This window comes from Ictidomys tridecemlineatus, chromosome 12, assembly GCF_052094955.1.
Source record: "Ictidomys tridecemlineatus isolate mIctTri1 chromosome 12, mIctTri1.hap1, whole genome shotgun sequence".
In the NCBI taxonomy this organism is placed as follows: Eukaryota; Metazoa; Chordata; class Mammalia; order Rodentia; family Sciuridae; genus Ictidomys; species Ictidomys tridecemlineatus.
Window position 1 is genome coordinate 18,018,297 of NC_135488.1, and position 24,114 is coordinate 18,042,410.

Consider the following 24,114-nt stretch of genomic DNA (forward strand, 5'->3'; position numbering starts at 1 on the left):
ACCCCTGATCCATCCTGTCCCCCAACCTCATGCCTGTCCTACAGTCTCTAATTCTTTTTGCACTTTCTTGTGCTATGTATCTTCCTGTTTTTAAACAATATGCTTCTGTTACTGATGCTTAATTTTCAGTGATCCAATATAAGATTAACTTTTCATTATAAAGTGTGATGATTTATTTATTTATTTTAAAAATTTTAACTGTATTGGAGACTAAACCTAGGACTTCCCTCTTACTAAGCACAAACTCTTAACTCGGAGCTACGACCCCAGCCAGAGAATTTGGTTTAGTTTTCCAACTCTTATCCTTCCCTCAAACCATAGGATAACCCCCACCCCCGATTCTTCCACTGTAGCAATATAAGAACATTTAGTTAAAACCAACATTCAGTGATTTGGTTTTTTTGCTTAAATTAATACTGTTCACAGATAGGCTGGATCTGTATATAGGACGGCATATTTCTCTCCTTGTAAAGCTTAGCTCTCCTTGGTGTTGAGCATTCCTCATTTAAAGTTTTGTTTAATTATCTCACCATTCAGCCCTAGTTCTTTCTCTAACTTTGTCAGAGCTGTCAAGTTCCTCTCAAGGCTATTTCTCTCAATCAGATAAAGTCTCAAGCTGCTGGTTCCCCTGGTGCCTCAGACTTCCTGTCTCACACTAGATCTGGAGCTTTCTGGACCCTTTGCATGGCCTGGATCCTTGCTGGGGGAGTTCCCTTTGAGTCATGTTCTTTAGTATTTTCTGAGAAAGTATATTTGGAAAGTTTTTGAAACATCAGAAAACATCTTCATGCTACTCTCATTCTTGATTAATAGTTTGGGTCTAAAATTGTTTAAAATATTCTCCCTCATGCTTTTAAAGGTTTCGTTCCACTGCCTTCTAGCTTCAGTGTTTTCTTGACAAGTTGAACATTGATCTGGTTTCTAATCTTTTGTTTGTGATGTTTCCCTTTTTCTCTCAGGAAGGGCTTAGGATCTGCTTTCTGGATGCTCTAAAATAGCATGAGCATCCGCCTCAGCATAGGCCTCTTTTTGTTCATCCTCTTCAAATTGAGACCTTAAAGTTCATTTTTCATTGAAAGTGGGCCCTTGTAATGTGGAGACTCGAATTCTCTAGTTCTTGGAAATCATGTGCTTTTTATTTGTTTGACATTATTGTACTTTTCTCCCTTCTCCTTTGTCTGTTCTTTCTTTACAAACTATTTGTCAGATGTACAGTCATTTAGACCAACTCCTTGTCTTCCCCCTCCTTCTTTCTGTCTCTTTATTTTTTTCTTATCTTGGCTTGTTCACGTCCTACAGGAGCTCCTGGGAAATCATCGGCAACCTCAGGCTCCAGCCCTTCTACTTCTATTTATTTTTGCAATTATTATTTCTTTAATTTCCTTGTTTCTGTTCCACTTTTTAAAAAACACTCTCTGGTTGTTGTGTAAAATGCATTATTTTGCTCATCCTTCTCTGAGAACTCTCATTATAGATTCTTAAAAAGCTCCTGTCTGCTTCTTGTGTTGTCTCTTTTTATTTTTCCATTGTCTTCTGCTTGTTTTCTTGTTTCTTTGTTTTGTTGTATGTCTTTCATAAAAAGTCATTTTCCAAGAATCTGAGATACTCTGAGATACAAAGTAGTTTCAGGTCCTGGGTTCATGCTGGATAGTTTTGACCTTGTCCCCTCACTGTGGGGACAAGGCAGAGAGCTGGCTTTTTCACAGAGGTAAGCCTAAATGTTAGTCGGCATAGGCCTTTGTTCTTGAAGTAGGCACTTTCTTTACTTTCTTGATGATGCATGTGAGGAAAGGACCCTAAGGTGTCTCTTAAACATCCAGCCAACACTTCTTATTTTCACTCATGTCTCACCTGTGCCTTTAGAGGAAACAGGAAATGGTCAGAGCTGCTTGGCACGACTTTCCTCCTCAGTTTTGTGCGATGACAGACCTCCCAAGTCTCTTTAGACCTGTGATTTGTTCACCCTCTAGACCATTTATATCCCATTCCAGTTCTAAAATGTCATTGCTATCTAGCTTGCTGTTTTCCACCTTCTTGTTCCCTTTCTTTTTGCAAATTTATAGCCATTTAATACCATATGCTTTCATTTTCATCAAGTTTTGGAAGAGAGAATAAATGCCTGAGTTCTAAACACTTTATTTAACCTAAAGTCTTCTCAATTTTTAAATCACTGAGTTAAATTCAGCCTCAAATGTTCTTACTTATAAATTCTAGGAGGATTAATAGCAAAGGGATTCAAATCTGGCCTTAAAGATTATTTAGATAAACACAGAAAATTGACAACACATGGGGGTATAAAGAAGTCTCATTATGAAGTCCCCAGTGGGCCCACATAGGTTTATCTTGTTGCCCACAGGGACAGAAGTTTCTGTTCTCCATGGGTATATAAAAAGGAGCAGGAATCCGTGATCCCTTTTCTGCTAATGGGATGTGACTGCCATGGTGAATTAACACTTTTCATTTAAGGTTCATTTTGTTTTGGTGAATGGCACAGGTAATATTTCACTTGTCAGGTATTTACTTATATTTGTTCCAAAGTGTGTTTGAAGAAGAGGGTGGGTGGGAAATAAAGCTAATCTTGATGGGAGAACAGTGTGTATTCTCTTTACTTAGAGAGTTGAAAATTTATCATGACATATGCTGGCTGCACAGTCAAAACTTATCACTGCCCACAACGTTGGAAGCACGACAGGATAGCTCTGTGGGAGCTGCTTCCTCAACAGATGAGGTTTGATATGTCAAGTGCAGGACCTGAGAAAAGCAAAAAGTAATCCTTTTAGCTGGGCTCTGCATTCATGGGGTGGTAGAAGAGATTTCATTAATCTCTTGTGAAATGTTTTTTAAAAGTACTGATTTACAGAGCTTATAATTCTTGGATAAAATTTGATCATGACTTTTAAGTCAGGAGACATCAATCTTCATATTAAAAAAAAATTGATTTATACTGTTCAGAAATGCAGATGAAGGGAAAAATATTCAAATCTAGCAAATTTTGTTTGTATTTTAATCACAAATATTGGGAGTATTTTTCCCCTGTAGAATGCAGTGACTTTAAATACTATGGTGTTTGCACAATTCTTTTTCAGACTTAACACTGAGTTGACATAATGATATCCTATGGTGGTGAGCTTTACAAAGATATTGGCCTTTTCTGTAAGAGCTGCATGTCACATAATCCAAAAGTTAAAATTTCAGCTAATGAAATATTTTTAATGTTTATGTCCCTAGTCAAACATTGTGACCCTTTTTATAGATCATAAATGTTTTAATGGATTAATACTGTGACCACTTTCAAGTATATAGTGTCAGCATCTCTTTCAAATAGGCTTTTGAAGATTTCTAACTTATGACTGCAAGGTCCTTCTTCCCACACTGGATACTAGTCATTAAAATTTGGCATTTCTCTGATCAGAGTTCTCTGGCCTTTTAATGATTCATCATTTTGTGATAATTTGTCCTCTAAATCTGTTCACCATTACACATGAGTGTGTTACCAATAACTTTTATTCCTAAATGAAAAGTTTGGATTAATATGTGTATAAAAGTGCTTCGAAACTTGAAATCCTAGCTTCTTTTAAAAATGTGCACATTGTATTCTCTTCCACTGTTTGTTTTTCTCTTTGCATTTTTCTGACATTTCTCTTGCCTTTCTTATGCTGTGTTTCTCCCTCTGCTTTTTCACTGTGTTTCTATTCCTGCAGGTTTGTCTGCTTCACTGGGGCTTAAGGAATCAATTCTGAATTTAAATGATCTCTGAAACCTGTATTTCTACTTCCATTTTACTACCTGTTTATAAGTGAGGGTGCTTAAGATAGAATTACCAGAAACATAGAAGATCTTCTCATATGGGAAAGAAATCTGTAGAATTCTAAATGATATCCAATTATAGATTTTTTCCAAATATTCCATTTTCCCTGTCTCATATCTCAATATCTAACATTCATTTCATCCATAGCAGCAGAGCGCATATACTATGCATATTTTAGGCAATAAGCAAATAACTAGAATGGCACAACAATAATTAACCATTATCCCTTCTGAAAACATTTTACAGAAAGCATAAGTCAAAAACACTTATCTGAAAATAACATTATTAATGGAACACCAGCATGATTCATCAAACTTTTATTCTATAAATTGAGAGGATTTGAATAGCATATAATCTATACTTAATCAGAGGACTTTTTTAAAATAAAATTTTACCTCTAATGAAGTGGAAGGCAGAAGACATGACTTATCACAAAGAAGATGATATCTTAGTGGAATAAAAAGGACAAAAGGATGTTAAAACAAACTTGTATTGTTTTATAGTTGCCCCAGAAAATAAACAAACATACAAATGGAGCTTTAAGTTACATTTCTTATAATGTTAAAAAAAATAGTGTGGATACTAGAGTCAGTACAATGATCTAGAAAATATATAGTATGGTAATACAGAATTGGATACTAACCCAGCCACAGCCATCACATACTGATAAGCCTACAAAAGGTGGGTTTTCTTTGCATATGACAGGGAAATGTGCATTTTTCAAGGTTTTATTTAGATGCATAGAGTAATGCTTCCCCCAGCTGTGAATTGCTTCCTAACCAAGGCTATTAATTATAATATGGTCACAAGCCAAGAAATGTGTGAGAATACTCTAAGCATGTAAAATATTTCACCAATTAATGCACTTTATAGGATAGGTCCTCCATTTTTTATTAAAAAATGAATTATTGTTGCTATATTATAATTCTAGTAATATCAGGTTTTATGTCCTAGAAGACTAGAAATGGAAAACATAGAAACTGGAGAAGAAAAAAAATGATAATTTAGATCAAATGAGTCAGGCATAGCTCAAATGATGAACAATGATTGATGACTGATGATCAACTCACAAAAAAGAACAAACATGTAAATAGCATGTATAAGAGCATGAAAGTCTATGGCCACAATAATAAGAACATTCAAACACATTCTCAAAATGCCTGAAAGTACTGATAAATTTCAAACTGGTTTTATTACATACCAGAAATATTTATTGAAGTTTTATTATGTAGTATGTTACTTGATTAATAGGTGATACTTTCAATTTTTAAACCAATTTAAAAAATCTTACATATACATGATACATAGTAATTTACAAACATTATTTAGAATATTTCTATTATAATGCTAATTTTAAAAAATAGAAAAAACTGGGAACTGTGCAATTATTTGCTCAAGTGGTAAGAGCCAAGTGGCAAAGCTAGACCTAATGTTCTCCCAAAAAACATCACCCTTTCTATATCTGGATTGAAAACAATTCTTTAAAAAAACAACAGTGTTTTCTACTCATTCTTTTTAATGAATCATAAAAATATATAACCTGTTTAAGAACAAGTCCCATCAAAATCACTATAGTAACTTATAAGAGGTTTCTAGTTTATATGGTGAAAGGAACATATATAGAAAAGCCCCCAAGTAAAATAAAATAAAAATGATATATGAGTTTAAAAGAAAAGGAAGTTTCAAGAGAAGTGAAAAAAATACATAGGATCTTAAAGCGAAGGCAATTAATAGAAACTAAAGTAGCAGAGATCTTGGAGGTAATGGAGAACAATTGTTATTTACCAGGAAGAAGTGATACTAAGACGGTTTATGCTGTTGGGGGAACTGTTAAGACTTACTCCTTGGTTTAAAAAATTAGGTACAATGAGATAAAAATGAAAATTCATTATTGGTAGCCCTCACAATCAAATTGCATCAATAATCGTCTGCAATTGAACCCCAGAAAGAACCCACCAAGTGTTAGAATGGCTGGCTTCCCTTTTGCTGGACTGGAGTCTGAACAAACAAGCTGGACAGGGGTTTAAGTCTATGACTGTCTTACTGCATCTAACCTTCAGCCACCATGTGAACACTGTTGTCTCCCCAGATAGAAATAAACTTTTCGACCAATTTGAGATTCCCCAACTTTAGCCCAAAGTGTGAAGGATATGTGAGTGAAGAGTAAATACCAAATGTGTCAAACTTTTCAGCTAGAGTTATCTTTTGGTGAGGTAAAGTGTCCACCTATTTACAGTTAAATAATCCAAGTGTTGTTTAGCTTAGAGAAGACAGGCCTTTCCAAGGTCAGCAATCTGTAGCAAACTGTAAGCCAGTTAGTTGGACAACACTTCCAAAGTTGTGTTTATTTTTGGACAAAGCCATTATTCTTAAATTGCTGACTTTATGGACACAAGACTATAATAATGAAGGCCAAAACCACATCTCAGCTATAGCTAATGAACGAAGGACACTTCTTCTGGAGAATAGCAACTTGGTAGAAAGGTAAAGAGGAAGGAGGTGTCATGATACCACCAGCAGCTCACATTCACTGGATGTTCTCTACCAGCCACAACTGTTTCACACCCTTTACACATTCTGAGTCATCAAAGCCTCACAATATTATTATCTCATGATATAAATTCTGATGTTATTCTCATTTTTTTAAAAAAAATATTTTTTTAGTTGTTGATGGACCTTTATTTTATTTATTTTTATGTGGTTCTGAGAATTGAACACAGTGCCTCACACATGCTAGGCAAGCGGTCCACCGCCGAGCCACACCCCCAGCCCCTGTTATTCTCATTTTAATCAATGAGGATATACTTAATGATAAGGTCTTTGAAAAGACTTTTTGGCTCCATGAAATTTCAATGAAAGGTGGAGATAAACATTTTCAATGTTATTTTTGTTGAGTTAAATTTCTGATTGTGGGCAAAAGATAGCTCGTCACAGGGAATGGATTGGAGAACACCTTGAACATTCTCCCCTTGACAGAAACAACATCCTCACTTTCTGCCACAACAATTCAATTCTACTGTTAATATCAATTCTTCTGAGTTCCAAAGAAGTTTATATATTCCAGAATTTCATATTCATTTGAAAATTGTTTACCTCTGTTAGGGGTAATAAATCAAACATCTCTATTCCGTAGCTTATGCTTCTAAATGTAACACCTGGCTAATTGTACTCTCTATGTTAAAACAAATATTATTCGATACTAATAAGCTCTAAACAGTAGATTAGATTTGAGGGCTATAAAGATATTCTGCCATCATCTCATCTGGAAGGAAACAAGAGGAAGAATGGTCACTGGGGTGTTGGGGTAAAAAGAAACCTGAAGGAGGAAATGTGAAGCTTCTAAAAGCCAATTTTGTGCACTTTCCAACTTTTCCTACAGTTAATATGAGTTTTATTGTCATTATTTATTTTTTTAAAGAAAAGACTTAAAAAATTTTTAAAAGATATATTTTTCTTTCTATGTGATGGATAAAAGAAGTTGTTGATTAAGTTAGTAACATATGGAAATTCAAAGTAAGGACTGACTAACAGCTCAGGAGACCATGCTGTTAATTCTGTCCCTGAAATGACTTAGCTGTGTACTCAGTGTTCTCATCTACAAAACAGAGAGATCCCACAAATGATCTTTAATGGCTTCTGCAAGATTCCTGACTCTTGAAAGCCAAGTTTAGGAAGAGATTAACTAGAACAATCACCCCACACTGCTATGTAACTACACATATTTTGGCTTATTCTCTATTCATATTATACTGAAAGTATAAAATGAAAGCATTTTCTAAATATACCTGCTTATTAGTTTTCTTTCTCATTTTATTAATATTATTAAAATTAGAGATCTCTTAAGGGAAGAGGCTATTACTTTAAAATTTATTTACAGTTCTGTCTTAACACAGTATTATTTATAGTTGTCAATCAATTTGTTCTATTAAAACTCATATATCTTAACAAGATATAAGTAAAAGCAAGAAAAATAAATATTCTAAGTCCTCAACTGCTTTTTAATTTCCTTTTCTACTTGTCTTTATGCATGCTTTCAGTAGTTGAGCTACTGTAGTAATAGTTGAACATTTTAAATTTGTATTTGTTCACGGAGAGCCACTTTCTAGCCAACTACTACCAAGAAGTAAAACCTAAGACTTTGGTAGTAACTGACATTTATGCCAGTATATTATATGGACTCTAAAGACAAATGTGAAAAATTCATTCTGAAGTGAAGATTTTATAATGTTGAGTGCTCTGTATTGAAAGGCTCTCAACAGCTTTAAATGAGTGAATGAGAACACATTAATTATTTGTCATTAAAAGTAGTTGAAAATTTCATTCTCTGATATATTCTTTCTTTGACTCTTGTTAAGTGGCCTTCATTTGGCACAGCATCTGTTGCTTCTCTTTTTACAAAGTTGAGAAAACAATAACTCATTGGGAGGTCAGCTGTAAATCTTTAAGTAGAAACACATTCTATAAATGAACATTATCATTGACATCCTTTTCTCAGTTTCCAACTTTATATAACCATCAAGTTTTGGTTCTTACTTTGGTCACATTATAACCAGATTTTTGTGGAGGAGGAAACTTCAGTGTAGTAGAAAGTACAAATACTTATTATTACCTAATAGAAGATAAAGTGAGAGAATAATAAGAAATGCTTGGTAGCTATGATTAACAAATAAAAAATATCTCTTGCTTCCTTCTGTATTCAGGAGCTTGCAGTGATTTCTACTATCTTTTAAATGATGTCTAAGTAGTGTGGCTAAATTTCAAATTTGTCTTTCAACTGACACTTTGAATTTTCTCTCTTGTGAAAATTCCAAAGGGACTTTCATTTGCTTTTCCCAGATAATTCTGTCTTCTTCCTGCCATATATCAATAACAACAATAACAACTAATATTATCTGAGTACTTGTTATGTTAAAGAAATATTTTTTAAAATCTTCATTATTTATTTCTTATACACAAAAACCCAGTGAATTAGAGGGAGTGACATCATCAAGAAGGTGGAAATCCTAGATCCTTGTTTTGCCCCTGGAGACAAAAATCAACATTAATAGATGGAACAATTACTTTGTGAGGAATCCAGAAACCAGTTAAGAGACTCCTACAGTGCAGGTGAGTACAAATCTAGCTGCACTGAAGTCAGTAGGAGAATTCCTGGACCTCATTCATCACAGTTCCCTCCTTGGCTCAGTTTTGTGTGCATGTGGTGTCACTGGGGAAAACAACTCCCAGCTCCTGGCTTCTCCTTGGGAAGGAAAGAGAAGACTCAAACATGTCCAACATTCAGACTTTTTGGAGACTTGCTGAAGGAACTGATTTCTGTCTGGTCTGAATCTCAGGAGAATAGTAAAGGGCACTGGATTGAAAGTCATTGAAAACAATAGTGGTGTTTTGTAGTAGTATACATTAGTTCAAAGTAGTCCCTCCCTCTAGCCCAAGAAAAAATAAGTTGGAGAAAAGTTCCAAGTCTCAGTATTCCCCAGGAGAGAGAAATAATTGAGGTATGTGTCCATTAGTCAGGATTTGGGGGAGTTCTGCCCAAGAGATTGACTTCTATTTTGCCCATCTTTTAGTGTTTGTAGGACTTAGCATACCCTAAAAGTCTGTAGGGCACTGAAAATAAAAGAGAGTTGGAAAGTTTGTGGCACTGCCAGAGAACATGCATTAATGCAGATATGTGCAAAGTGAGCAAAGGTACATAGCTTCTGATAAAAAGCAATTGTCAAATTCCTGATTGGGAATTTAAAAGCTCACATTTAGAGGATGCATCCACAAAAAAGTTTTGAAGAACTCCCAGAATCTGTATCCAAGATGATTGGTGAAGATCTTTTGGGGTACAAAACCAGTTTGTGATGTTTGGGAAAGGTTGCTTTTTTTCCCCCCCAAATGTGAGTCTCAAGGAAGAGTTCAAAGACACACAAAGAAACAAGGCACTGTGATACAAAGAATATCATAAATCTCCAGAAATTGACTCTAAAGAAATGGCAACATATGAAACATCTGGCATTTACTTCAAAATAACTGTAGTAACAATGTTCAATATCTTAGAAAAATGACATGTCAACAAAATGAGAAAATTTATAAAGAAATAAAAATTGTGTGAAAAAGAAACAAAAATTAGAGCAAAGAATACAATAACTGAATTAAAAATTCACTAAAAGTTTTCAAAAGAAAACTTGGTTATGCAGAAGAAATCAGAGAATTAAAAGATAAGTCATGTGAAATTAGCAAGTAAGAGGAACAAAAAGAATGATTAAGAAAGTTAAAGAAAGCTTAAGAGACTTCAGAGAACCCCAAAGTATATTTGGTAAGTATGTTGTAAGTGCCTATTAAAGATAAATCTCACTGACTCTTGCTTTTATGGAATATATAGATAGTCTGACAAAAGGTCATCTTTTACTCTTTGAAACTGGATATATTTCCTTTCCTTATTCAAAGTTTCAACCACATCGAGTTCAAAACATTGTCTATAGTAAAAAAGTAAAAACTTGATTGATTGACAAACATTTAGAAACAGACATAATTTAGCAAAATCCAATCTGAGAGTTTATTCTAGAAAATCCCTGCTGATATATTAGAAAGGTGACAGGGATAGAAGTTCCCGTATTAAACACTCACATAGACAACTTTGGTAGGGATGTATTTCATGCCTGATATTCCTAAAAATCATCACCTTGATGATGAAGGTAAAGATAATGAATGCAATTTAGCTCCCTGGCTCACAGAATTTGATTTTCTCTATTAGTTGGAGGCATGCATCATTGCAGACTTGTAACTCTTTGATCTCACTTCTCTGAATCTCAAAGTAATATCTGTAAGTACTATGAAAGGGTATTAATGAGGCACAAAAACATGGTCAATGTAATTTTCCCCTTCAGAGTAAGAATCTAGCCAGTAGTACAGAGTTAAGAATGGCATTCTAGTACACTTCATAAATATGTAGAACAATCTTCTCTCTCTTTAAAAAATGTATTCATTGTCAAGGGAAAATAACTATTATATAGTATTTGGTTGCCAATTTAAAATTAAAGCTAACTGTCCCTCTCTGTGCTTAAATGACCTCAATTTGTAACTACCTGGATTGCCTCCAGAGTCATCTATAATTTAATTATCTGTATCCTAGCTCACCTAGAAGGGCTCAAAATGAAATGGTGACTTTGGTTTCTGATTCTAGAATCAATAGCCATTAGGAGAATGAGGAGATTTTTTAATCTAGGAAAAAAAGCAAGTACTTAAAATATTCATTGCATCAGCCTCAAAACTCTAGTACCCAGACAGTACAGGTATGGTGGAATTTTTATCACGATGCCCTACACAGCTTTTATGCCTGGAAAGGTATGGGTTAGGGTAAGAACAGATTGTCAATTAGAATAAGAGCTGAAAGTTTAGTTTTCAGAGAACTGTGAACTTGTATGGCACATTTACAGAGGCAGACAGATCCTGAAGAACAGAAATAGATGAAGCTAGAGATAAGAAGAAAATCTTAATGTAAGCCAATTGTGTGAGTTTTCTCTAACCATGTCATTGGCATCATGTAAATTCCAGACATCATCTTATATACAGCTTAAACATAGCAGATGTTGGCATTTAACTATAGGTTGCTATGAGAGAAAATTGCCCTTGAATGAGAAAGGAAGTTTACTGGTAAGGAAAAATGATCTTTCCTGTTAACAGTTATACCCCAATAATAGAATTGTTTCCAACCAGCGATTGTGGGGTAGGAAAGGAGGAGAGATGTAATGATACCTCAATTCCAATCTAAAAAAGAAAGAAAATCAGCTTCAGTTTAAATTGCAATGTGTGGGTTGTATACATAGAACTTTCTTCTCCCTCTCTTCTCAAACCTCAAGGCTTCATGTTAAATGGGACAAATCACATCCTTCGTAGTTCTGCTCTGTTTGGTACAGCTGCTTGCTGCAGGTGGTGCCCTAAAAATATATTGTTTGTTTATTTTGCAATATAGCCGTCTGCAGAGTGGTACCTAAATGTGCAACTGCTCCCTTCTCTTTCTGTCAGTGAACCGCATGATGAAAGACTAAGACCTCTGCCAAACCTAGCATGAAAAGGCCCAAATAAGAGGCACAGGTAGTGCTTGAGGTTCAGCTTCTGATAAGTTCCATTTTCTCTGGATTCATGAAGCAAAGCTGACAAGCAGACTATCTGTCATCAGAGACTGGATTTTAGCGAAGCAAAGCCAGGCAAAAACTGCCTTTGTTAGGAGAATAATTGTGCTACTCAGGAGATTAACATCTGTAAGCATATGGGATGTAAAAGGAAAAAACTCAATAACACATCACAAAAAATAATAAAAGCAAAGACTAATCTCAGTTATATATTTATGTAGATATATTCAAATAGAGATTTTAATGATTTTTTAAATTTATAATTTATATGATCAAATAGTTTTTCTGTTCACATTGGCAGAGTGCAGTATAATAATTTACATGTAAAATATTTTTTAAACTATGGTTAATATAATGATACACAAAGTTAATATTACTAATGAATATTATTTTAGCATTTTCTCATTGAATGAATCCTAGAAAAACACCTCCCAGGTTGGGGGGGGTGCAGTTAAGTGATATAATACTTTTGTAGTATATGTAAGGTATTGCATTCCATCGTTGGTACCAAAAAATAAACAAATAAAAAAACCTTTCCCAATATTATAAGTTTTATACGAACTATTGCTGCAATAGAAAGAATAATAATAATGAGTCATGCCTATCCAATCCTAGGCAAGTCACTCTTTTCTACAGAAATTTTATATAACATCAATGGGATGCTGATAAATAGGTTTTATAATGGTTAAATAAGTAAAATGTAAAACTATAAACATTTTCTAGAGATATTTTGAAAACAATTGGCTTCTGGTGAACAAGTCACTAATATTCTCCTAAAATTTAGTGATTTGTAAATGCATTTGGATTATTAACACAGGAGGAAAGAACACAGCAAGAGTAAAGATGAGGACATGATTCTAACCTTCAGAAATAGGAATGATGTTGTTTCCACTGAGAGTGATGTAGAGAAGGACAGGAAAGTGAAGACTTGAGAAAAGAAATAATGACTCAATGTCAGGCTCATCAGGCAGACAGAAACAGAGAAATGGAAGAAGGCAAAATGAATAGAAAAAGTTGAACAAGTAAGTCTGAGACTAATTCCAATATGAGAAATGGAGGGTGGAAAGGATGACCAGATTCTGAAGGAAAGTCATGAGTCATTTAAAGAGAGCAGAATTTAAATAGAAAGTAGATTATATGAAATAGAGTTCAATAACTGAACTTACTTTTGAGTATGTGAGCTGTGTTTGCTGACTGAAGATTGCAAACCTGGTCACAACTCCCGTGTGCTCTCATGTAGAGGCCATAGTCCTACCTTTAATGCTGCATCTCCACATGGCTCAGTCCTCATACACAGTCAGAATTTAGGTAAAACGTCACGTATCTAAGTGGCCTTCTCTGGCTATTCTCCAGTGGCTCTCTTTTATCTTACCCAGCTTTATTCATCAGCAGAGCATTTACATATTGGACATACTATATATATTCTATACATATATATACATATATATATGTATATATATATATATATATATACACACATACATACACACACTATATGCATGCCTCTTCTCATAAGAACATACATTGCATGGGAGCAGAGGCTTTGACTCACCCTTGCATCTCCAATGAGAATACCAATACACTCAGCAAATATTTGTTAACTGGCAGAATGTATATAAAGCAGTTTCAAGCTCCAAGCAGTTGAAGAATATGGAGGAATCAACTTTTTAATTTGAATATTTAGATTAAATCTACACAACTTTAAACTACCATTTGAAAACTGAAAATCTGTACCCACTGAAAGTTGTAGTGTCTCATACTTAACTGATTGCAACTTTTAATTGAAACTTGAACATAGCTTTGTGGCATTTCAATTTGACCTCTCTCCAGAAGCAAGAAGCCTGGGAAAGCTCTTTATCCTGAAATATAAAGCTCAATACATGATAAATTGAATCTGGAAAAAAAATCATCTTTCTCTATGAATAAGAGTCTCTGTATCAATTCCATATAAGTGAAATCTGTGCAGCTAATAAATGAAGAAAATGTGTCTTCTGCACAGAGCTCAGTTTTATCTACCAGAAAAAGAATAAAAGTAGGGAGTGATAAGCTGTTTGGTCTTGCTGTGGACTACTAGTCAATCTAGATACTGATGAAGCTCCTGAGTGTATTAGCAGACAGCAGTTTATGACCCATTATTCCACATCTTATGCTGGTGATACATTGTCATGTGGACTGAATTGGTAGCTGAGATATATTATTACCCAGGACACAAATCTATAGCATTGCTTCAGTGGGGATCTTCCAACTCAGTTCCAGGATAATTATAACAGCACTTTGGAACTTTAAGTCTATAAGTGTGAACCAAAGAAAATGTGGGCAATACATCTATGTAATTTCAACTCATATCACACGCTCATAATTAAAGGACAATAAGGACAATGTATTTTTCCATATGGTTTGCCCTCTCCTTTATGACATTTTTAATATCAAGCTTTCTTTGATAACTTGTCTAAATCTTTTAATTATAAGCAACATAAACTTTTCTAAGTTTGTGAAATAAGTGCTGAAAATGAATACCCGACCACCTTTGAATCACTAACTTGAATTTTTTTCTGTACTTCACAGTATAATTTCAGTTAAAATTAGTTTCCATAGTAAATACATAGTATATTAGGATTAAATCAATGTAAACATGGCATTCAACTAAAAGAATAACATGAAATTACAGCACGGGTGAGCTGTAAAATTTAGAAATTAAAAACAAAAAGAGAACTTACCCATAATTCTGTGATGAAGAAATCAATAAGGTTGTAGATAGAGAAGTAGAGAAAGTGAAGATGAATGATTGGAAGATATTTGATAGTGAGAGCAAAAAGGAATGATTTGTATTTATAAAGTTGCTAATAATAAGCAGCCCAAGCTTTAGAGGTGGAGCTATTCAGAATCAATATAAAAGAGCAGAGCAACTCATATATTTTAGAATATAAGAAGACAGAAAGAAACTCATAATATCCTTGGAGCCATAGCATTCTCCACTTAATTCCATGACTCTGGAATCATGTTTCCAATTAGCATTAACAAAAATAATCATGTGGCAACTACCTCATTAAGTATAATAAATGTATCATCATGAATTACGTTAGGAGGACTAAAAGTGATAAACATATGTGTGTGAAAAGTTGTGGTCTTGACTCTCAGGTTCTTGCTTGAGAGGGATTTAGCATGATGGGTGGCGGAGAGGACAAATGGCGGAGTCAGGGAGAAGGCAGCCATGATGCTAAGGAAAGGGAGAGAAAGAGAGGATCCAGACTAGGAATGGCAAACCTTGCCATGTGGAAGGGTGTGTGGGTTGAGAATAGAAGAATTTTAAATCCTGTTTGTAAGATTGGTAAAAGCAAAAGGTACAGAGAAAATATCACAGATGGCTCTTCTTCCACTGTGTAAACACCATTTAGCCTAAGTGTGTTTGCCCATATTTTTATTCTTTTCCATTCAAGTATAACATGCTAAACAATAAATTATCCCTCATATTATAGCTGTCAGTATAAATCATGTTTATATCCCTCCTTTGAGAATACCATGCTCCTACTTAGAAATGCTAGCAGATCTTACTACTATTGTTCTATCACTGTGTTTAATTTCCAGTGAGAAGGAAATTGCTACCAAAGATGTTATTTCTTAAGAATTTTGTATCACAGTAATTGATCACGACTGGAAAAACATCCTAAAAGACAATAGTATTGTACATTTCAAAGGAAGATGTCAACCTTTCGTTCTCAGGCCAATAACTTGTAATATTTTTCACAAGATACTATATTTAGTGTATTTTAATATACTTCACTTGTTTATAAAATAATTTGTGACTTAATACAATTTATTTAATTCTGAAGCAAATTTATGATCATACCACTAAATATAAAAATAGTATTGTACACAGTTCATTGTACCATATTTTATGCACAATACTTTATTCAATTTAAATCTCCTATTATTAAGAAAATAAAATTATTAGTGATTGGTCATGTCTTTAATCATCACTGCCATTTGACTGTACTAATGTGTTTATTATGTGGTGTTTTCTAACATTCCCACAGGTACAGTGAAGTGCTTAGAAGGTAAGCAAGTCCTTTAAACATAACATACAGAACAGATAGATATTGCATGCTGATTACAATAATTGATAAGGGTCTGTGCACATAGGCTAGTGGTGCAGTACACTAAATAGTATTATATTGGTTTTTAGAATCATGGTAATATCTGGGGAGTAAGTAAACTTAGTAGGATTTAGTTCATTTTTTGCATGTCATTATGAGTTATTCTGAAAGGATTAAAGTATTCTCAATGAGCAGTGAAAGAAACTGAGCTAAGGAGAAAATAAATAATTCTACCTTTATTGTTTTTCAAGGCAATTTCTTTAATGTTATCTCATTTAGTTCATAATTACAAAATAGTTTATTATACAACTGGGTATAAGATTTAAGGATTGTTACTCTCAGACTGTGAATATTTTACCTTATAATCCTAAATTTGCATGTAGGGAATACCAGAGAATATTAAAAAAAATTTACATTTAATTTGACCTCAGAGGCTGGTTAAATTCTGGCACTCTGCTTCTTCGTGTGTTCACAGAACTACATAACAATTTACAAGGGCACTTTTCAGTAATAAAGGAAAATAAAGTCAAGAAGCTGTTAACTGTTTTGTGATTACTATACCCAAAAGTTGATTGGCATCTGCAGATAAGACATCAGGGCTTTACCCTTTAAATCGATATTGTTCAAAGGAATTTATTATGGTTGAGAGGAATAAGAAATAAGCTTATTCAATAAATTCCTTTGAACAATGTCCTTTTAAAGGATAATGCCCCGATGTCTTATATATGTCAACCAACTTTTGGTTAAAATATTCATGAAAACTGCATACTTTAATATCTATTGAATAGTATTCATTCAATAACAATAGTATTTCTTACTCTTCAGGGATAGATCCAGTTGGAGTTTTCAAATAAGTTGAACTTATTTATTTATAAGTTTTGTTACATTCAATTGCATCAAAAAATATCCTTTCTGGATTCAATTTGCCATTCTCCTATTTCAGAAAGTATCCTTGGAAAAACTCCCTATTTATACTAATACTTTGTTCTTTTCCTCATATTTTGAAATTTTCATAAACTGTTCTGATGCTACAGAAGGACATGCCACTTTCATTTTGTTTCTTGGGCCACTAACTTTTGACAGGGAGATCTGTGCTTCTGAAAATCTGCACCACAGCTGGAGTAGCAAGTCCAACAATCAAACCAAGCCTCAAGCTGTGAAGCCCACCTGGAAGTGGGGAAAGAACCCCAGTCTTCACTCTAACCCTTGTGTACTATAGTTAGCAAGCAGTTTTGTCTTAATAAGAAAATGATTGCATCACCTTCAACACTGGACTAGTCATCAGAAGATTCAGTTTACAGTTCTAGAAGTATACCAACTCACTCTTTTGGTGGAAATACAGAACTCATGGTATAGATGCACAGATTCATTATTTGATAAGAAGCTCATTATTTGAAGGGCCTGACCTTGATGTCCAGAAAAGGAAATGATTTTCAAGACCCAGGAAGAATTTGATGAGGCAGCCAGAGCCCTGATGCCCTTTGGAATGAGAGTTACCTTCCCTGACCAGACTCCACTTGGTTCTAAGAAATTCAGGAAGTAAGAAGGATCAACAGTGAAGAGAAAGGGAAGGCACTAATATTTTCAGTGAAATTTTAAAAATCACATTCACCAAAGACTCTACCTGAGGTCTAAGGAAACGGAATTTTTAGGAGTTATGGCATGGCAATCCTTTAAGAAAAAAAACCTAAAGAAATTTCTATTCTCAGTCAAGTTGAATTTACTGTTTTAGAGTAGTTCTCATTTCTGTTGCTGTACATTCTGAGAGAATTTTTAAAAATTTTACCTGAAAATTAAGTATATTTGAAATGTAAGCTTGATAATTTTTTTATTAGTTTAAATGACATCCTTGTAAAAGATCAGTTGACCAAATATGTGTGGATTTATTTGGGGGCTCCATTCTGTTCCACTGGTCTATGTTTGTCTTTATGTCAGTACCATGCTGTTTTAATTACTATAGCTTTGTAATTCTTTTAAAATTGAGAAGAATGATACTTCCAACATTGTGGTTTTTAAAACTGATTTGGTTATTCAGAGTATTTTTGTGGTTTCATATGAGGTTTAGGACTGCTTTTATGTTTCTGTAAAAAAAATGCCATTGAGATTTGTATAAGAATTTTATTTAATCTATACATCATTCTGAGTAATATGAACTAGTTTAGCTGCAAAAGATGTATTTATTTTGATATATTATAAATATTAGTATATTTTAAAGAGATCTATAGTGTCATCCATTTAAATATGTCCAATTAAATAAGAATATCACTGTGATTTGAAATTCACCCTAACATGCATACACATACTTAAGGATTATAAATTTTATGTAGTTCATTTTCTTTGAATTTGCACTGCTTCTACATTGCTTTCACAGAATTTTGTTCTAATTAAATATGTTTATTTACTTGAAAGTTGTATTATTGCTCAGTATCTCATACTACTTTGTAATAAATTTAGATGTATATGTATAAGTGTGTATATTCATTGAATATGTATAGATTTCAATTTTATATTTTTCTCAGGTCCATGAGGCAGAAAGTGTTAAAAATTCTCATTCTGAATATTAATAATAATACTATTCTCATAATTATTATTTTACACACTTGATTTAAAACAAAGTAGTCTGTACAAACTGATCAAAATTATTATGTATGAAAATAAATTTGTATTTGAAATCTCTTTTTATTTATATTAGAATGGGACAGAGTTCAGCATGATTCAATTTTTAGCATTTTTTTTTAGGTTTAAGTACTGAAAAATCTTTTTCCTAAATAGTAGATGCAGTTTTTATAATGACCAATTTCTACAACTTATCCTAAGTTGCATAGCACAATTTCCATAATTATCTATCACAAAAATTATTTCAAATAATGTACCAAGTTACAAATTTATTAGGGTTTTCTTTCAATTTTAATGAAAGCAAAGAATTGGAAATTGCTCAATTTGCAACAACAATTTCTGGGAAGTATACCAAAAACACTATCAAGACATAATAAATAGCTATTAATTATAGCCATCTCTTAAAGGAACCTAGCCTAATTTTATATATGTAAAAACTTTAGAAATATTGAAATATTATATAATTTCAAATATATGTTTTTTGATAAAATGTTTTTTCTTAATTAAAAATCATGTGCTTTGAGTATATTTTTACTTAAGCTATGTAGCTGCAGATCTGGCTAATTTAGTTCATAAAGTCAACCAGAACAAACTTATTTTTTTTCTTAAAATTCTGTTTTAATTTTTCAGTTTAAGTACATAGAACACAGGATATCCCCATGGCAACCATATGACTTCTGAATAGAGCTGTAGCTGAGTAGCAGCAAATATTATTTCTCCACTTTTCATTTTAGAACTACACAAGCTCTTAACTTAGATATAAAGCTTACATTACTGATAGCAATGCCGAGTTGACACGAAAATCATGATTTCATGCACTATACAAAGTTTTCCAAATAGGGACGTGATATAACTGAAGGTTGAACTTGAATACTTGAATTTAGCTATGAGCTGTGCAAGGGGTATTGAAACTTTTTCTAGCTGGGTGTTGTAATGTACTGTTGCAATCCCAGCAGCTTGGGAAGCTGAGGCAGGAGGATCCCAAGTTCAAAGCCAGCCTCAGCAACTCAGGGAGGACCTAAGAAATTTAGCAAGAACTTGTCTCAAATTAAAAAATAAATAAATAAAAATGGATGAGGATGTGGCTCAGTGGTTAAGGCTCCCTGGGTTCAATCCCTGGTACAAAAAAAAAAAAAAAGTAAAGAAAAGAGATGTTTTCTAAACTCTTCAATGACTTCCTTGATAATTTGTATATAATTTCTAAGCCATATCTAATGGCTTTTGGAACCGGTAAGCTTATTTACATTTTTATCAATATCTTCTGCTAGTCTCCTAAAAGAAATTAATAGTCAACCTGCCATGAATTTAGAAGTATGTCAGAAGTAAAGGAAATAATAAAGGAAATAAAGGAACACAAGACCAAGCAATTTTTGTTGGAGAGGTTTATATAAAATTTAGAAATATTGATTCTCTGGATGTGGCTAAAGAAAAGAGAGAATAAAGGCTTTATTTACCAATGAATTAGTGGGAATTTTAACATGTATTTTAACAAATATAGTTATTTCAGGTATTGTAATACATGTTCACTCTTAAAATACCATTTATGTATATTTGTTTGCAAAACATATTCATTTTTCATTGTGTTGGATACAGGGAGTAAGTCTAATGTGTGCATAATAAATATGAGGTACATACATATCCATTCTCCTCACCCATGGCAGATGTAGCCAATCAATCACAGCATTCTTTGCCTCTGAGAAACTCTGAACATTTAGACTTCAGTAATCCATTTTCCATTAGCTGTTACAGCATTCAGGTTGAAGACTATTTCTCAGCCTTGTTTCAAGAAAGAGCACATCCATAATCCCTCTTTACTAGCTAAACATCTTAGGAAAGGTTTCTAACCTGTTATGCTGCACTCATAGGATGGTTACACGGTCATAAGATTAAATTCATGTGAACATATTTTCTAACAAATCATGCATTAAGAAATCCAATCAATTATCTTGTAATGTAAACAACACCATCTCCCTAGTTGATCTCTGTACTTTCCCTACACACATTTTATTTCTTGGTAAGTGTGTTTTTTTTTAATGGTTTTATTAAAATTGTGCACACCTGTATGCCTTCTGAGTGTTATATCTGATACTAACTGGAGAAAAAGACTGCTGGAGGAGGAGAAATCTGGAAACCTTACTCCTGGCTCATCATTATGATGCTCTGGCAGACTTTTTTGCTTGGCTGGAGGCTGTGTGATTAATAGCCCCTCTTCTCAATTATGAGGATATTATACTCATCTTCCTTTGGCTGTAAATGGGAGATGTCTATGTATGTGAGATGCAAATGTGGGCTCTATGAATGCTAATTTCAAAATCAGCCAAAAGTTGATTGGCAGAAAACTGAACAATGCTGTGATAGGCATTCTGGGGGTCAGAAATCTGTGAAAGAAAGGCTGAGTGAGAGTGGAGAAAAAAAGAGCTGGAGAGATTTGGAGTTAATCAAGAGAAATAGTTGGGAAAGCAGCAGTTTATGAAAGCAAGTCTAAGCCAGATATCCCAAAAGGAAATCTGGGATGACGAAAACAATAAAAGTGAGAGTTTAGCTGACATTACAAAAAGTAGGATGAAACTAAGAAGCCAAGACTATGCCCCAAACTGCATGAACTGCTGCATCCTCTGTCTCTTACGTCCCTGAAATGTGTCTGTTTGCACCTGGTTTGTGCCCTTAGGAACTCTGCTCCATTTTTAACTATAACATCCTTCATGTCAGGGATACTGTTGTCTTTGCTTTTCTAGATATCCCAGGGGACAAGCACTCAGGAGTGTTCCCTATATTGGATTGAACTGAATATTTGATTGTCAGAAGGATGATCCGGATAATACAAAAGGGGAGGAGCAGAGAATCCAGACACTATTTAATTAGTCAATAATTAGAGCAGAAGAGATCAGGATGAGTACAGGAAAAAGTCTTTGGTTCATATCGATTACACATTCACATTTTTACATAATGCCATATTAGTGACTGTTGTATTCTGCTACTGATGTGATCCTGCAATTTGTATTTGGGGTAAAAATGGGAGTTTATAACCCACTTGAATCAAATGTATGAAAGATGATATGAGCTTTGTAATGTTTTGAACAACCAATAAAAAATAAAATAAAATAGTAAAATTATGCAATGAAAACAAGAGGTTTAATAAAGCATGTACATTGAAATATATTTTTAAAAAAGTCTTTGGGCTGTTTCCAATGAATAGGCAGAGCAAATATTTTAAGATAAGACCTTTTAGGTGGGTTTGCATTATCAACTCAGATTGACTAAGTATTTTGTGTAGCGGACATTTTCAGCCCAAGGTGGCTAGACAAGCAAGCCTGAAGTCCCAAAGTGCTGAAACTTCCATGGATAGTTTCTTAGGTAAGAAAGTTGGTAACTTAGTCTCTGGTGTTCCTGAATCAGCATCACAAAAGAACCCCTCCCTGCTAAAGGAAGACCTGGTGAAGAGAAAGAGATAAAGGTGCCACAGCCATTGATACTTGGTTAAAATAAATTTTTCACTCCACTGGGGGACAGTGTAGACAGAAGGGAAAGCCATTGGAATTATTTTCCCCATCTGTTCTTAGGGACTTTCATTCACCTTCACATTCTAGTCACCTTGCCTTTACAGATTAATTTTACTTATGTAAAAGTGTTTTTCTCTGGGCAGTATGACAGACTCAACATATGCTTTCATATCCAAATGCACTTCTTTGCAAATTCCCTTTGCCAAAATTTTATGTGAATATAGTTATACACACACACACACACACACACACACACACACACACACACACAAATTCCAATAATCCTCTTAAAGAGTCATATATAACTGTCCTTACAAGTAAACTGCATCTTCACATCATCCTTAAAATATAGGTGAAAGTTTGCCAAAATGTTGAAGATATTGTAAAAAAGGGATGGGAAGGATAATTCAAATAAAATTTTGTTTAAAACCCTACTCTAAAACATTTGTATTGACATTTAATTTGTCTCAGAGTCTCAGAAATGTTTCACTTTTCTCATGTGAGATTTAACACTATTTAAATGGATTTTAAAAAATGAAATAACTACTTTCATTTCACCAAATCTAACTTGTCTTTAAGATAAGCAAAAATGAACCATTTTAGATTTCAACATGAATACAGAAAATTTTGTTTATTTGAAGAATTGTCTCAGGTTGGACATATTAGGGAAAGATCACTTAGTACTTTAGCTAAGAACATAATTCAAATTTTCTGGAATTTATTCATGTTGATCTTGAAATATTTTGAGTTCTTCCTTCTTGGCTATTTTGTGATTGATGGGACTGTATGACTATAGTGCTAGACAATAAACTGTGAAGAATGAGCTCCTTCTCCCTGGAAGGACCATGTATGTACCAATATGGATCATGCATATCTTTCTGTGATCTTGGGCATGGCAACCCAATGATAATTGGGTTTGTGGTTATTACACTAGGCTTGTATCCTTATTGACAATGAGTGTAGAGCCTCCTGCTGACACAGGGAATAAACCTGTATGTCACAAAGACTTAGGAAATGTTTTAGTAGCACTGCATACATGTAGTCTATCATAACATCCATATTATATATATATATAATATTAAATGGTTTCAACTCTTAAAGAATTTTATATAAAATGATTACTGCCTTTATATGCAGAACTTATTATCTCCTGTTATTCAATTGGGTGTCCATATCACCTGTTATTCAATTGGGAGTCCATATCACCCTCAAAGTAATTCACTGAAGAAAGAGGTAAACATCAGATTGCACTTGAATTATTTTTGGCTAACAATTGTAAGACTATGAACCTCAACTGCAGATCTATATGGAATCTAAAAAAATACATGTGGCTCTAGAATCTGAAATGATTAAATGGATTCATATAAAACAAAGTTGCCTTAACAATGTAAGTCCTACAATATTATGCAATTAACTTTAGTGATAGTTCTTCTTGAGAAAGAGATGTCTTTATCTATATTTTTCATAATAATGCAAATCTAATATAACTTATTTTATATAACATAAGCATACATTACATAAATTTGTTATTTATTCTCCTACTTCCTCCTGATCAGAGGACTCTTTTTATGGTACAATCCTATGAAACATGGCAGCATGAAAGTCTAGATAGAATTTCAAGGAAGGATGACTTGTTCAGAAAGGAGGAGTGTGGATAATAGGTGATGAACAGTGCCCAGGGGAAATCTAGGAAGAAGGAAGTACGGCATAGGGCAGAGGAAGAAAGAAATCCATGTACTGGCACTTCCAGAAGAAACACTGAGGGAGAAGGTGCATTGAAATCTCATGTGTTTAGGGAAGTTGAATGTTAGCTGTGAAAACTCTCTGATATTCCTGTAGATCTTTGGAAAATTCTACCAAATCAGATAATTTAATCTTGACTGATTAGATTTTTTATGAAAAATGCTGATGATGTTGAAGGCCAATTAATGATTGATGAAAAAAAATCAGCATGCATAGTCCAGAGGATGGCTTGGTTT